We start from the raw sequence: 14069 nt of genomic DNA, 5'->3' as shown, positions 1-14069 counted from the left end.
TAAAAACCCTAAAACCATACACCAATTAAACCAATAAAACACCTAACCTAAAGCCCCTGTACAAAATAATACATATGGTCCAGCCCAGAACCTTAAAAGAGGAAGCTCGTTTCCGTGGGACTCTTTTAGCACCTGGACAGAAGATAAAAAGGGAGGTAAGTAAAAGCAGATCCACACCATTCATTAAAACACAATAAAATACACTACTAAACACATCAACACTTAAAACATTCCAAAAACAGATATTGCACCATATATTGCACTACGTCAATTTAAAATGTAATAGTCCGGTTCCTTATTGCCATTTTTTGACCTTAGTGGGAAGTTTTTGGGGATTTGCTAACCTATATATTTTTGGAAAGGTTATAGTATATGGAGTCAGAAAATCAATGTTTGCATTTGCCCACATGTCTTTATGGCGGCCATATTGGATAAAAAAAAAAAAAGGCCGCCAAAAAACCTTTTTGTAATATCTCAGCTTCTGAATAAGTTGAAATGTTGATTTTAACTGCTAAACCCACATTTTCAGGGTCAGGGAATCAAATGGTGCGAGTTACAAAGCTGTAAGACCTACCCACATTAACCCTTAGATGAATAAGTGGGTCAAATATGACCGGTTTGGTTGTTTTCTTGCATTTCACTGNAAAACTATCATTAGAATCATTAGCTTAAAATCATAACCTAAACCTCCATAAAACAACCCAAAACCAGATAACTATTAAAATCACCAACTATATACATAAAAAACCCTAAAAATACACAATTAAACCAATAAAACACCTAACCTAAAGCCCCTGTACAAAATAATAATATGGTCCAGCCCAGAACCTTAAAAGAGGAAGCTCGTTTCCGTGGGACTCTTTTTAGCACCTGGACAGAAGATATAAAAAGGGAGGTAAGTAAAAGCAGATCCACACCATTCATTAAAACACAATAAAATACACTACTAAACACATAAAACACTTAAAACATTCCAAAAACAGATATTGCACCATATATTTGCACTACGTCAATTTAAAATGTAATAGTCCGGTTCCTTATTGCCATTTTTTGACCTTAGTGGGAAGTTTTTGGGGATTTGCTAACCTATATATTTTTGGAAAGGTTATAGTATATGGAGTCAGAAAATCAATGTTTGCATTTGCCCACATGTCTTTATGGCGGCCATATTGGATAAAAAAAAAAAGGCCGCCAAAAAACCTTTTTGTAATATCTCAGCTTCTGAATAAGTTGAAATGTTGATTTTAACTGCTAAACCCACATTTTCAGGGTCAGGGAATCAAATGGTGCGAGTTACAAAGCTGTAAGACCTACCCACATTAACCCTTAGATGAATAAGTGGGTCAAATATGACCCGGTTTGGTTGTTTTCTTGCATTTTCACTGTAATATTCACATATAATACTCCATGTTCCTCCAAAAACATGTTTTTCTTTTTTTTTTTATTATTATCCTGCTGAAATACATCAACAATATGGGTAAAACAAATTATAAAGATCACATGCAGCTGGTCAGAAAACTCAGAGTTTAAAAGTAGCTAACATAAAATTTGGATGTTGGATGTAAACACACACATTTAGACACAAGATGATTACACAACTTTTTTTATGAGACATTTTCTATACATCATCATTATCATCATCACTTTCATACAACCATAGACCATATATATGAGTGGACAGATCTAACGCTGTAGCCATCATGTGCCAAATAGGAAGTTCTCCAGGAGGCTCTTCCGGCTCCTTCTGACTCTGGCTCCAATGGACTTACATTAGGATCTTGTGGCTCCTCTCTCTGTACCTGCTGCAGTGAGCCTTGACATTTTGGTCTTAAAATGTTTGTATGAACCCGCTCTACATGATCCTGATTACCTCCGCCAAGGAGGTTATGTTTTTGCCGGCGTTTGTCTGTTTGTTTGTTTGTCTGTTAGCAACATAACTCAAAAAGTTATGGACCGATTTTGACGAAATTTTCAGGATTTGTTGGAAATGTGAAAAGGAAGAACTGATTTCATTTTGGGGGTGATCCGGAAGAAATCCTGGATTCTGGATCACTTTGAAATTTTAGTTAACATTGTGGTAAATGGGGCCAAAAATTTTGTTTCTCAATATCTCGGTTAATTATTGACCAAACCACATGAAATTTGACTCAGGGATGGACAATGGGATCCTCTTTCATATTCCAAAGGCTGATCCGGATCTGATCCAGAAGACTGATTTTATTGCAATTTCTATAAAAAATGGGGGTAGTCCTTGGTGGAGGTCTGCGCTCTCTGAGTGCTTTTCTAGTTTTTTTTTTTTTTTTTGCTATTTTGTAGATCAAAAAAATCCTATTCATAATATAAAGCCCGTGACTGGATGAGATCCTGAGTACCTTAAGTCTCTGGATGTTGTGGGTCTTGGCTGACACGCCTCTTCAACATCGTGTGGCGGTCGGGGACAGTACCTCTGGACTGGCAGACCGGGGTGTTGGTCCCTCTGTATAAGAAGGGGGACCGGAGGGTGTGTTCCAACTACAGGGGAGTTACACTTCTCAGCCTCCCCGATCTGTGCCAGGGACTGGAGAGGAGAATCTGACCGTGGTTTTCGTCCCGGTCGTGGAACACTGGACCAGCTCTACACTTTCCATCAGGCGCTCGAGGGTTCATGGGAGTTTGCCCAACCAGTCCACATGTGCTTTGTGGATCTGGAGAAGGCATTCGACCGTGTCCCTCATGGTGTCCTGTGGGGGGTGCTCTGGGAGTATGGGGTCCGGTGCCCTTTGCTAAGGGCTGTCTGGGTCCTGTACGACCGGAGCAGGAGCTGTGTTCATTGCCGGCAGTAAGTCAGACCTGTTCCCGGTGCATGTTGGACTCCACCAAGGCCGCAACTGTCACCAGTTCTGTTCATTGTATTTATGGACAGAATTTCTCGGTGCAGTCAGGGGCCGAACAGTCTGGTTTGGGGACCACAGGATCATCTCTGCTGTTCACAGACGATGTTGTCCTGTTGTCTTCATCCAGGATCTGCAGCACTGGGGCAGTTTGACCCGTGTGTGAAGCGGCTGGTATGAAGATCATCTCCTCCAAATCCGAGGCCATGGTTCTCGACCGGAAAAAGGCGTCTTGCCCTCTCCGAGTGGGTGGAGAGTCCCTGCCTCAAGTGGAGGAGTTCAAGTATCTCGGGGTCTTGTTCATGAGTGAGGGGAGGACGGAACGTGAGATTGACAGGCGGTTCCTTTTTCTTGATATTACCATCGCTTGGTATTGTGTTGTCCACCACCACGGCTCTGCTCCGTTTCTTATCCACCACCACTATGTCTGGTTGATCCATCACCATCCTGTCAGTCTGTATCTGGAAGTCCCACAGGATCTTGGCTCGGTCGTTCTCCACAACCCTTGGAGGTGTTTCCCACCTTGATCCTGGGGTCTCCAGCCCGTACTCTGCACAGATGTTTCTGTACAGTATGCCCGCCACTTGGTTATGTCGCTCCATGTTTGCTTTCCCTGCAGCATCTTACACCCTGCAGTTCTGTGCTGGACTGTCTCAGGAGCCTCTTTGCACAGTCTACACCGTGGCACTTGTTTGGTGTGGTAGATCTGGGCCTCTATTACTCAAGTGCCCAGGGCCTGCTCCTGACCTCCAGAATGAGCCTCTGTGTGTCCTTCAGACCCTCTCAAGCCATTGGGATGGAACCCTCCATGCATGGTCAGGAGCTTTCATGTCTTAACATCTGTGGTCTGTATCTCCTCCTTTGGCCAGCTTATGATTCCTGCAGGAATCTGATCATTGGCAGGGCAGAGCTGTTGATTGCCTGCGCCTTGTTCTTGCCATTGAGCTGGCTTCTTAGGACTTGCCTCACTCTTTGCAGGTATTTGGCCGTAGACACATTCCCTATATATGTATATGTATATATATATATATATATATATATATATATATATATATATATATATAATATATATATATATATATATACACACACACATACCACAACATCTTGTGAATACCCTGTGATAGCAAATATAAGTGAGACCGCAGTGTCAAAAAACAAGCAGGACACCCCTATTTGGACGACGGAAGAACTGGAGCTCAGAGTCCACGGCCAGACCAGAGCTCGGAGCCTGGACAGCCGTGGATCTATCCATCTTGTTGAACAGTAGCTAATGTTTATTAAGCAAATATATGCAATAAGTGCATGCGCAATTTGCTTCATTTAGTTTTCTTTAAATAAATGATGTCATGATAGCAGCAGTTAGTCCTAATGAAGGCTCAGGGTCCAGGTCCACGGTTCACCACTGCCAAGTACAAAGGCGACTGCAGAACTGCACACCAGAAACTAAAGGTTTATCCTGTACCGACATGTGTCAGTGCAGCAGCCAGTGCCAGAATGATGATGATTCCGAAGCCATGTTGTTGCATAGACTGTATAAAAGAAGTGGACTAAGTGAGTGTGACCCACAGAGTTCAGTACCACTCAAATGAGGCTCGTGATGTTCACGGTTACAGGAGCCAATCTGGAGCCAGACTCTATATTATGAAGAGGATCATGTGTCGTGGGTTAACACAAACATTTTAAGACCAAAATGTTTGAGGCTCACTGCAGCAGCTACAGAGAGAGGAGCCACAAGATCCTAATGTAAGTCCATTGGAGCCAGAGTCAGAAGGAGCCGGAAGAGCCTCCTGGAGAACTTCCTATTTGGCACATGGCGGCTACAGCGTTAGAGCTGTCCACTCATATATACAGTCTATGGTTGTATGAAAGTGATGATGATAATGATGATGTAGAGAAAATGTCTCATAAAAAAGTTGTGTAATCATATTGTGTCTAAATGTGTGTGTTGACATCCAACATCCAAATTTTATGTTAGCTACTTTTAAACTCTTTGAGTTTTCTGACCAGCTGCATGTGATGTTTATAATTTGTTTTACCCATATTGTTGATGTATTTCAGCAGGATCATTTAAAAAAAAAAAAACATGTTTTTGGAGGAACATGGAGTATTACATGTGAATATTACAGTGAAATTGCAAGAAAACAACCAAACTGGGTCATTTTTGACCCACTTATTCATCTAAGGGTTAATTTGGATAGGTCTTACAGGTTTGTAACTAGCACCATTTGATTCCCTGACCCTGAAAATGTGGGTTTAGCAGTTAAAATCAACATTTCAACTTATTCAGAGGCTAAGATATTCCAAAAGTGTTTTTTGGCGGCCATTAAAAAAAAAAAAATCCAATATGGCCGCCATAAAGACATGTGGGCAAATGCAAACATTGATTTTCTGACTCCATATACTATAACCTTTCCAAAAATATATAGGTTAGCAAATCCCCAAAAAATTCCCACAAAAGTATATAAGGAACCGGACTATAATTGGTAATTGTCTCCTTTCCCTCCAGGGACAAGCAGCTTCCAATTAAAGTGCTGCTGTGCCTCAGGATTATAAAGTGGTAAAAAAGGAAAGACAATAAATAAATTTAAACCAATTGTGTGCAATTTTTTTTGTCATGTGCAAATATGTTGAAACTGCTGTGTGCTATGAAAGTGCAGTGTTTTAAAGTGTTCTAGTGAAGGGTGAAGGTGCTTAGTGTGGTTCTGGGTAACAAACCGATTGTTTACGTATATAAACACGGTTCTATGAATGAAAGTGAACCTGTAACCATGTGACTACAACCCTTGGGTCAGGAGCATTATGCCAAATTAAAAACACCTGTGGGTGCGCGCTACACCTATATGAATGACGCGCATGCACACACTCACCCTCTTTCTGACGACTGAGCATAACCAGCCAGCCAATCACTGACATGTGACCAGGACGGTTACAGGTTCACTTTCATTCACAGAACCGTGTTTACATACGTAAACAATCGTTCTATTTCATTTCAGTGAACCTGTAACCATGTGACAACAGTATGCCAAATCAGTCACAGGGAAGGTGAGGTGGAACCCACAAGGACACACCATCTGATAAATAAGTAAACACAGCAACCACAAGTGCAAGTGCATGAGCAGCTTTATTGCAAACATAGAGCAATCTCATAATAACAATAAACACAAAGAGTCACTCATCCATCATAGCCCCTAAAACAGCAGAGGGGATGGTGGAAGCAGGCAAGTTCAGCCTGTAAAACTTGGCAAAGGTAGAGGAGGATGCCCAACCAGCAGCACTACACACCTCCTCCAAAGGCGCACCTCTGAACAGTACCCAAAATGCAGCCATTCCCCGTGTAGAGTGGGCAACCACTCCATGCGGGGGAGGCTTCCCTGCGTGATCATAAGCCATCACGATGAGATCGACTATCCAGTGGGCCAGCAGCTGTTTTGTAACAGGCCTGCCCAATGTGGATGCGCCATAGCTCACAAAAAGGCTGTCGACTGAGCGAAGCAAGCTGGTACGGGCCACATAAACCTTCAGGGCCCTTACGGGGCACAGAGCATGCAGCCTCTCAGCATCCTCAGAAGAGTGTGGTGGAGGATAGAAGGACTCTAAGACCAAAGGCTTAGCCACATAATTTCTAGGCAACACCTTGGGTAGGAAGGCGGGGTTCGGCAGGAGATGAACCACATCATTCTCGTCCGCCAAAACGCAGGCACCCTGTCCTAACGGAGAGAGCAGTAAGCTCCCCCACTTAGTCGATGATATGGCAAGTAGAAAGAGCTTTTTTAAACTCAGGATCCGCAGATCCAGGCCAGGCAAAGGCTCAAAAGGAGGCAGACAAAGTGCCCCGAGGACTACCTGCAGATCCCAAGATGGGAGCAAGTCTGGAAGGGCAACGCCTCCTAACACCTTTCAAAAACTGTGTTGCAAGGGGATTCGACCCAGGGGTGAGCCCATCACACCGCTCATGAGCCGTAGAAATGGCAGCAAGATATCCACGTAAAGTGGATTCTGAGTGCCCCTGATCCAAAAGGTGCTGAAGGAAGGACAACACCACAGTCATGTCACAGGACACAGGGTCTACACCAGTCCTGTGGCACCACCCAGCAAACACGCTCCACCTACACCCATAGAGACGTTGGGTGGACTGTGCCCGTGTAAGGTGTCAACAACAGCCCTGCTCAGCCCAAGAGCATGCCAGCGCCGCCGTTCAAGGGCCATACATGAAGATTCAGGACTTTGGGCTGAGGGTGCCAGATCTTGCCCTGTCCCTGGGACAGAAAGTCCTTTCTGGTTGGGAGGCGCCATGGTTCCCAGTCCAGCATCTCGTACACCTCGGACATCCAGGGTCTCTGCGGCCAGTTCGGTGCCACTAAGAGAACTCGTGCCTGGAACAACCTCACCCTGCCAAGCAGAGCTGGAAGGAGAGGCAGTGGAGGAAAAGCATAAAGCATCCCTGGAGGCCAGTTCTGGCTCAGGGCATCTACCCCCAGTGGTCCTGGTAGGCCGTTCATCGAAAACCACAGGGGACAATGAGTGTTGTCCTCTCTGGCAAATAGATCCACTGAGGCCTGACCGAAGCGGCACCATAACTGATCCACCACCTGGGGGTGTAAGCGCCACTCGCCGGGATGAGGAGCACCTCTGGACAGCAGATCCGCTGCAACATTGAGGAGGCCGGGAAGGTAGAAGGCTCTCAGAGACATGTCCTCTGACTGGGCCCACAGAAGGAGCTGGCATGCAAAGACGGAGACTTCAGACCGCCCTGATGATTGATGTAAGACACCACTGCAGTGTTGTCCGTTCGTACCATCACCTGTTTGCCCCTCACCACTGGGAGGAAGTGCTGCAGTGCCAAATGAACAGCCTCCATCTCGAGGAGATTGATGTGCCAACTCCGCCGTACAGAGTCCCAAGTCCCTTGGGGAGTCCTGCCTTCGCACACAGCTCCCCAACCCATCTGGGATGCATCGGCAGTTATAGTGACTTGGGCTGCCCCAAAGCCTAGGGGAACCCTGTCTGCGACAGCTCTGGAACCCATCCACCATGTAAGGGTTTTGAGGCACGTGTGGGACAGGGTTACCTTCCTCAACCTTTCCCTGGGGATGGAGAGCCTTTGGCACACAAACCACCTCTGAAGTGGTCATGTGTGCAGTAGACCCAGAGGCACTGCCTGGGAACCTGCAGTCAAAACACCTAGCAGCCTTTGGCATTGCAGAGCAGTCACAGTGCACTGAGCAAGGCAGCTTGCTATGCACTCCTTGATGGCCGTCACCCGCTTTGGTGTCAGGCAGGCAGTCATTGTGACTGAGTTCAGGACAAGCCCCAAATATTCCACCGAAGTGCCCGGCACAGGGCGGCTCTTCTCTGCATTCAGGTGAAGACCTAGGGAAGTTAGATGGTCCAGAACGTCTGTAGTGTGCTCGCGAGCCATGCTTGGGGATGGAGCGTACACCAGCCAATCGTCCAAATAGTTCAGCACTCTGATACCCCTCCTTCGGAGTGGGGAGAGTGCGGCATCAACGCACTTTGTGATAGTTCGAGGAGACAGTGACAGGCCAAACGAGAGCACATTGTACTCCTAAGATACACCTCGAAATGCAAACCGCAGGTAGCGACGATGACCCGGATGAATGGGCACATGTTCAGGTCCACAGTTGTGAACCAGTCACCTGCTTGAATAGCCTGAAATAATACTGTCAGTTTGAGTATCCTGAACGGAAGAACCTTGAGGTACTTGTTTAACGTCCTCAGGTTGAGAATGGGGCAGAAACCACCTGTGCGCTTTGGGACAATGAAATATGGGGAGTAGAACCCCTGATTTCCCTCCCATGGATCCAGTGGACGTATAGCCTTTTTGGAGAGTAAGGCCGAGATCTCGCTGGCAAGCACTCCCGAAAGAGACTTGTCTCCCACCTTTGTCCATAAAACGCCCCGAAAGCGTGGAGCGTGGAGGCGGAATTGCAGACAGTAGCCACACTCCAGGGTCTTTAGCACCCATGGGCACGAAGTGCACTGGTGCCAAGCATTGAGATGGGTGCTTGAAAAACTTGACGCCAGCCGAAGTGTATAGTCAGGAACAGACTTGGGCGGACCCCGTGCACCTCGCTCCCAAGAACGAGTACGGACCCTCTGTCAGCATATTCGGGGAACAAAGGCCTGTCTATCACCTCCAGAATCCTGTGAGGAACCCTGAACCACTAACTGAGGCCTTTGCAGGCCAATATGTCTCTTTGGGGCCATCTGAGGACGTGACCTCAAGAGCCCCTGATTGCGCATGGTTCGACTGCGCATTCGCACCTTTTGGGCTTCATCCAAGGCTGCCTCTGCAGCCACACCAAACACATGACCAGGCGAAATGCTGGCCCCAAAACAGCAGCATGTTCCGCCTCTGACAAGGCCGTCTGGCTCAACCAAATGTGGCGCCTGGCCATGGTGAGATGGGCCAAGGAGTTACCCAGGACCTTGGCCTGAGCACTTGCTCCCTGAATCACCGTATCCCCGATGTTAGTCATTTCAGGCATGAGCTCAGATGGGCCCTTAGAATCCAGATCTCGGATCAGGCCCTCCAGATAAACAAGAAGTAGAGCATTGGTGTTTACCAGTCTAGCAGCCATGGCAGCAGACTGATAGGCTTTCACCACAAAGCCATCAGTAGCCCTGCACTTCTTATTGGGATGACGGGCGACCCGGCCCGAAGGGGATGCCCCAGCTAGGAGTGCAAATGAAGGGCCCACCTGTAAGGTCCCATCCAACCCATGTTCAGCAGCACTGTGAAGCACACTTAGTGCAGAGCGGGGAAGTAAAGCCTCTCTTGGCCGAGGCCACGACTCTTGGATACGGGAAACAAAATCCAAATAGACGGGCAAAAGGGCATAGCCCTGGTGGCCTGAAACCCGATTTAATGCAGAAGCCTTGGGTCCATCCAACAAAACCTGCTCCTCCTCGTAACGGTCCAGCAAAGCAGAGAAGCTGCAGCCTGAGCTGTCGTCTTATCCAAATTACCCAAAGCAGCCAGTGAAACGGCATCAGGATGAGAAAACCCACGCAGAGGGGCTTGATTCTTCAGCAGCCGCTGTTGTGTAGCAGCCATGGTTTCCATGGTCTTACGCATAGCCTCCAGTTGTTTCTGGAGATGATATATACTGGGGTCATAAATGTGGTCATGTGCCCGTTTACCACCGCCGCTTTATGGGGGGGAGGGGAGTCCACCTCCTGACCAGGTGGCAGCATATCCATAACTGTAACACAGTCCATGTGGTCACTATCCACCCCCTTAGCCATTTCAACACAGGAGATTCACACTAGAGGAGAATGAAAAATGTCTCCCAAAATAGAATGAAGTCCCCTTTAGCACAAACAAATGAAAAAGAAGTTTATGTGCACATTTATTATATCATAGTATAATAATACAGAAAAATACAAGCACTAATGAGAGCAGACCTCAGCAGAAAGCTGCAATACCTCTCCAAGCCAGAAGGCAGCGAAGCTCGCTCCCACGGCACTACAAACAGAGCTAAGTTAGCATAACAAATGCACAAGCCGGCTAGATAGCAAAGTTTACAACCGGCAAACGGGAGCGATACACTCACCAAACTGCAACAAAATTGACACGGAACGCCAGAGGGGTACTACAACAAGGAGCAGCCCAAATCAGCGATGATCAGTGAACAAAACGGCGAAAATCTCAAGCCGTGCGGCAGAAGCTCTCAATGACCAGGAGGATAGAAAGAGGGTGAGTGTGTGCACACGCGTCATTCATATAGGTGTAGCGCACATCCAGAGGTGTGTTTAATTTGGCATAATGCTCCTGATCCGAGGGTTGTAGTCACATGGTTACAGGTTCACTGAAATGAAATAGAACAGCCTGTTTGTTACAACCTCCAAAGAAGTGAAATGTGAACTTGAAGGGCAAAGTACATCAGTGTCAGATCACACAATCCATCACTGTTTGAGCCAAAGTGGACTTCCACTGTTGAGAGCAAATCATAAAAAAGTGAGACTGGAATTTGCCACAGTGCATATGGACAAGCTACAAAGCTTCTGGAAGAATGTTCTTTGGACAGATGAGGCAAAACTGGAGCTCTTTGGCAAGACACATCAGCTCTATGTTCACAGACGCAAAAATGAAACACACCAAGAAAATAACACTGTCCCTACTATGAAGCCTGGAGGAGGTTTGGTTTTGTGCTGGGGCTGTTTTGCTGCATCTGGCATAGGGTGTCTTGAATCTGTGCAAGGTACAAAGAAATCTCAAAACTATCAAGGTATTTTGGACCGAAATGTGTTGCCTAGTGTCAGAAAGCTTGGTCTCGGTTGTAGGTCATGGGTCTTCCAACAGGATAATGACCCAAAACATACAGCTAAAAACACCCAAGAAAGGCTAAGAACAAAACATTGGACTGTACTGGAGTGTTCTTCTGTGAGCCCAGATCTCAATTCTCTTGAACATCTGTGAAAGGAGCTGAAACATGTTGTCTGGAGAAGGAACCCTTCAAACCTGAGCCAAGTAGAGCTGTTTACTCATGAGAAATGGGTCCAAATATCTGTTCATCAGTGTAGAAGTCTCATTGACAGTTACAGAAACTGTTTGTTTGCAGAGTTTGCCTCTAAAGGTTGTGCAACAGAATATTAAGTTAAGTACCATCATTTTTGTCCAGGCCAGTTTCATTATTTAGTTTTTTCTAATAATTCGAACCACAGGTGAAAAACAATGTCTGATTTTTGTTGGACAATTTTCAGTATTTTTTTTTTTTATTTATTAAAGTTTTTCTCAGTTTCAAGTTATTTCAGTGATGATTGTAGATTTTTCTTTCATTGCCAGAGGGGTACCAACTATTTTATCCATGACTGTATACATGAATAAAAAAATTTGTTTCTCACCTTCTTGAGTGCCACTCTTCCAGTTTGGAGGTTAAGGCCCCAAGTGCTCTGATCACGGACATCACTGATGCCTTCACTTTCCAGGCTTTCTCCAGCTTCTCCTTGAGCCCCTGGTGTTTTTCAAGATTCTCATGTTCCTTTTTCCTGATATTACCATCACTTGGTATTGCGATGTCCACCACCACGGCTCTGCTTTGTTGCTTATCCACCACCACTATGTCTGGTTGGTTCGCCATCACCATCCTGTCTGTATCTGGAAGTTGGTAGGATTTCTTGATATCAGCCACTTCAGTTGGGGTGGTACGCCCCACGTAGGGGCTTGTCCTGCCATGATGGTCCCTCCAGCACCTCTTCCTCTGGACCCCACTGTCTGAGACATTCTCTGAGCACCTCATCTGTCGGGGCCTTGTCCTTGACGTACTGAAGGAGCTAGGATGTTTCATCCTGGACAGTGGTTCCCACACTCACTAGTCCTCGGCCTCCTTCCTTCCAGCTTGCATACAGTCTCAGGGTGCTGAATTTGGGATGGAACCCTCCATGCATGATCAGGAGCTTTTGTGTCTTAACATCTGTGGTCTGTATCTCCTCCTTTGGCCAGTGCATGATTCCTGCAGGGTATCTCATCACTGGCAGGGCGTAGCTGTTGATTGCCTGCGCCTTGTTCTTGCCATTGAGCTGCTTCTTAGGCCTTGTCTCAATCTTTGCAGGTATTTGACCGTAGCCACTTTCCTTGTTGCCTCTTCGAGGTTGCCATTTGCTTGTGGGATACCAAGGTACTTGTAACTGTCCTCAACATCTGCTATTGTTCCCTCTGGGAGTGAGACCCCCTCTGTGTGGACTACCTTCCCTCTCTTTGTCACCATCCTGCTACATTTCTCAAGCCCAAATGACATTCCAATGTTTGTGCTGTAGATCCTGGTGGCGTGGATCAGTGAGTCGACGTCTCGCTCGCTCCTGATGCAGACCTTGTTTGGCTGGGCAACGTCTGAGCTGGCATCTTGTAAGTTTCATTATCTCATCATTGTATGAGGTGGGCAGTAGCACGAAGGGTCTTGCCCAAGGACCCACACTGGTTAGCTCATTGAGTGGATGTTGGAGGGTAGAAAATGCAAAATAGTTTTGCTTCATCTCTCTCCCCTTTTCAAACGATGCATTCATCTACCTATGTGCATGTTTAAAATGAAAAAAAAAAAAAAAAACTGAATGTGGGAAACTAGGGCTGTGGAAGCATTTGGGACCTGTGAATAAAGATGTGCTCTCATTTATTTACATGTACTTGTTCTTTTTATTATCATGTGATGGCCTGAGCATGATGTGTGTAGCTACACCAAGTACTTGAAAATAAAGTCTAGCCTATTTTTATTGTTCCCTTTGTCCTCTGCCAGGCCACAGACAGATGTTGGCTCTCATTAAAATGACGGAGCCTCTTGGGTAGTCCACATTTAGCCTCCAGTCTTTCACAGCACTTCTTTACTTGTCCATACTGTGTTTAAAGTCCACTGTTTCACCTGGCAGGTCATTTTCATTATACCCTTGGATCTCCATACGCAGATACTGAAGAAAGAAATTGTCTTTTGGCATTCTTATTGTGAGAAGTTGAAATGAAGGGTATTTAATATGCAACATAGATTTGTTTGAGATTCTGTAAGTCAATGTTTCAAAATTGTTCCCTAATCAAAAATATACCTAGAGTTGTATTTAGCTTCTTTCCTGTTTTTTCTTGAATCCTGGTAGAACTCCAGAGGTCTCCTGAACTGTTAAGTCCATAAATCATTGCCAGACATTTATTACATTTATTACATTTGAATACTTAAATGATTACAACAGTCTCACCCAATTTAAAGCTCACCATGGTTTAAATATATATATATTTTTAAATGTCTTTATTTATTTATTTATTTGTCTGTCTGTTTGAAAAGTTTATTAGAAAAAATGTTGTGGTCATTGTTGCCAGCCGATACTGTGCTGACATCAGACTGATGTATTTTTTTCATTTGTGAAAACCCGGACACCTTACCAGGGGTCGGAGGTGGGGCCTCGACATTGAGCTACAGTCGTCCCTTGCTATATCACAGTTCACCTTTCGCAGTCTCACGGTTTCGTAGATTTTGTGTGTGTGTGTGTGTGTGTGCGTGTCAATTTTGCATGTTGTGTCCCGACACTGAGTCCTGTTTCAGTTCTGGTTTAGTCCTGGTTTAGTCTTAGTACAGTCTGTGGTGTAGGCAGCGCAAAAGCTTGCACTGCAGGTCTCCAAAAATGGAGCGGTGCAGGACTCTGCGCTGTGGGGCTCTATTACGGAATAAAAGAATCTTGGGTTCGTTACATAAA

The 14069-nt window shown here is 45.7% G+C and overlaps 1 protein-coding gene across 1 annotated transcript in view; it reads right to left on the bottom strand.

The window, feature by feature from the left end:
- Positions 1-14069, bottom strand: part of LOC110170284 (pro-neuregulin-3, membrane-bound isoform) — a 636481-nt gene that overhangs the window by 152234 nt on the left and 470178 nt on the right. The gene's annotated exons all lie outside the window — the stretch shown is intronic.

This window comes from Boleophthalmus pectinirostris, unplaced genomic scaffold (assembly GCF_026225935.1).
Source record: "Boleophthalmus pectinirostris isolate CB_2022bp ecotype Guang Dong unplaced genomic scaffold, ASM2622593v1 HiC_scaffold_5, whole genome shotgun sequence".
Taxonomy (NCBI): Eukaryota; Metazoa; Chordata; class Actinopteri; order Gobiiformes; family Gobiidae; genus Boleophthalmus; species Boleophthalmus pectinirostris.
The sequence above is the reverse complement of the archived record's forward strand: the minus strand, read 5'-3'. Positions and strand labels throughout refer to the sequence as shown.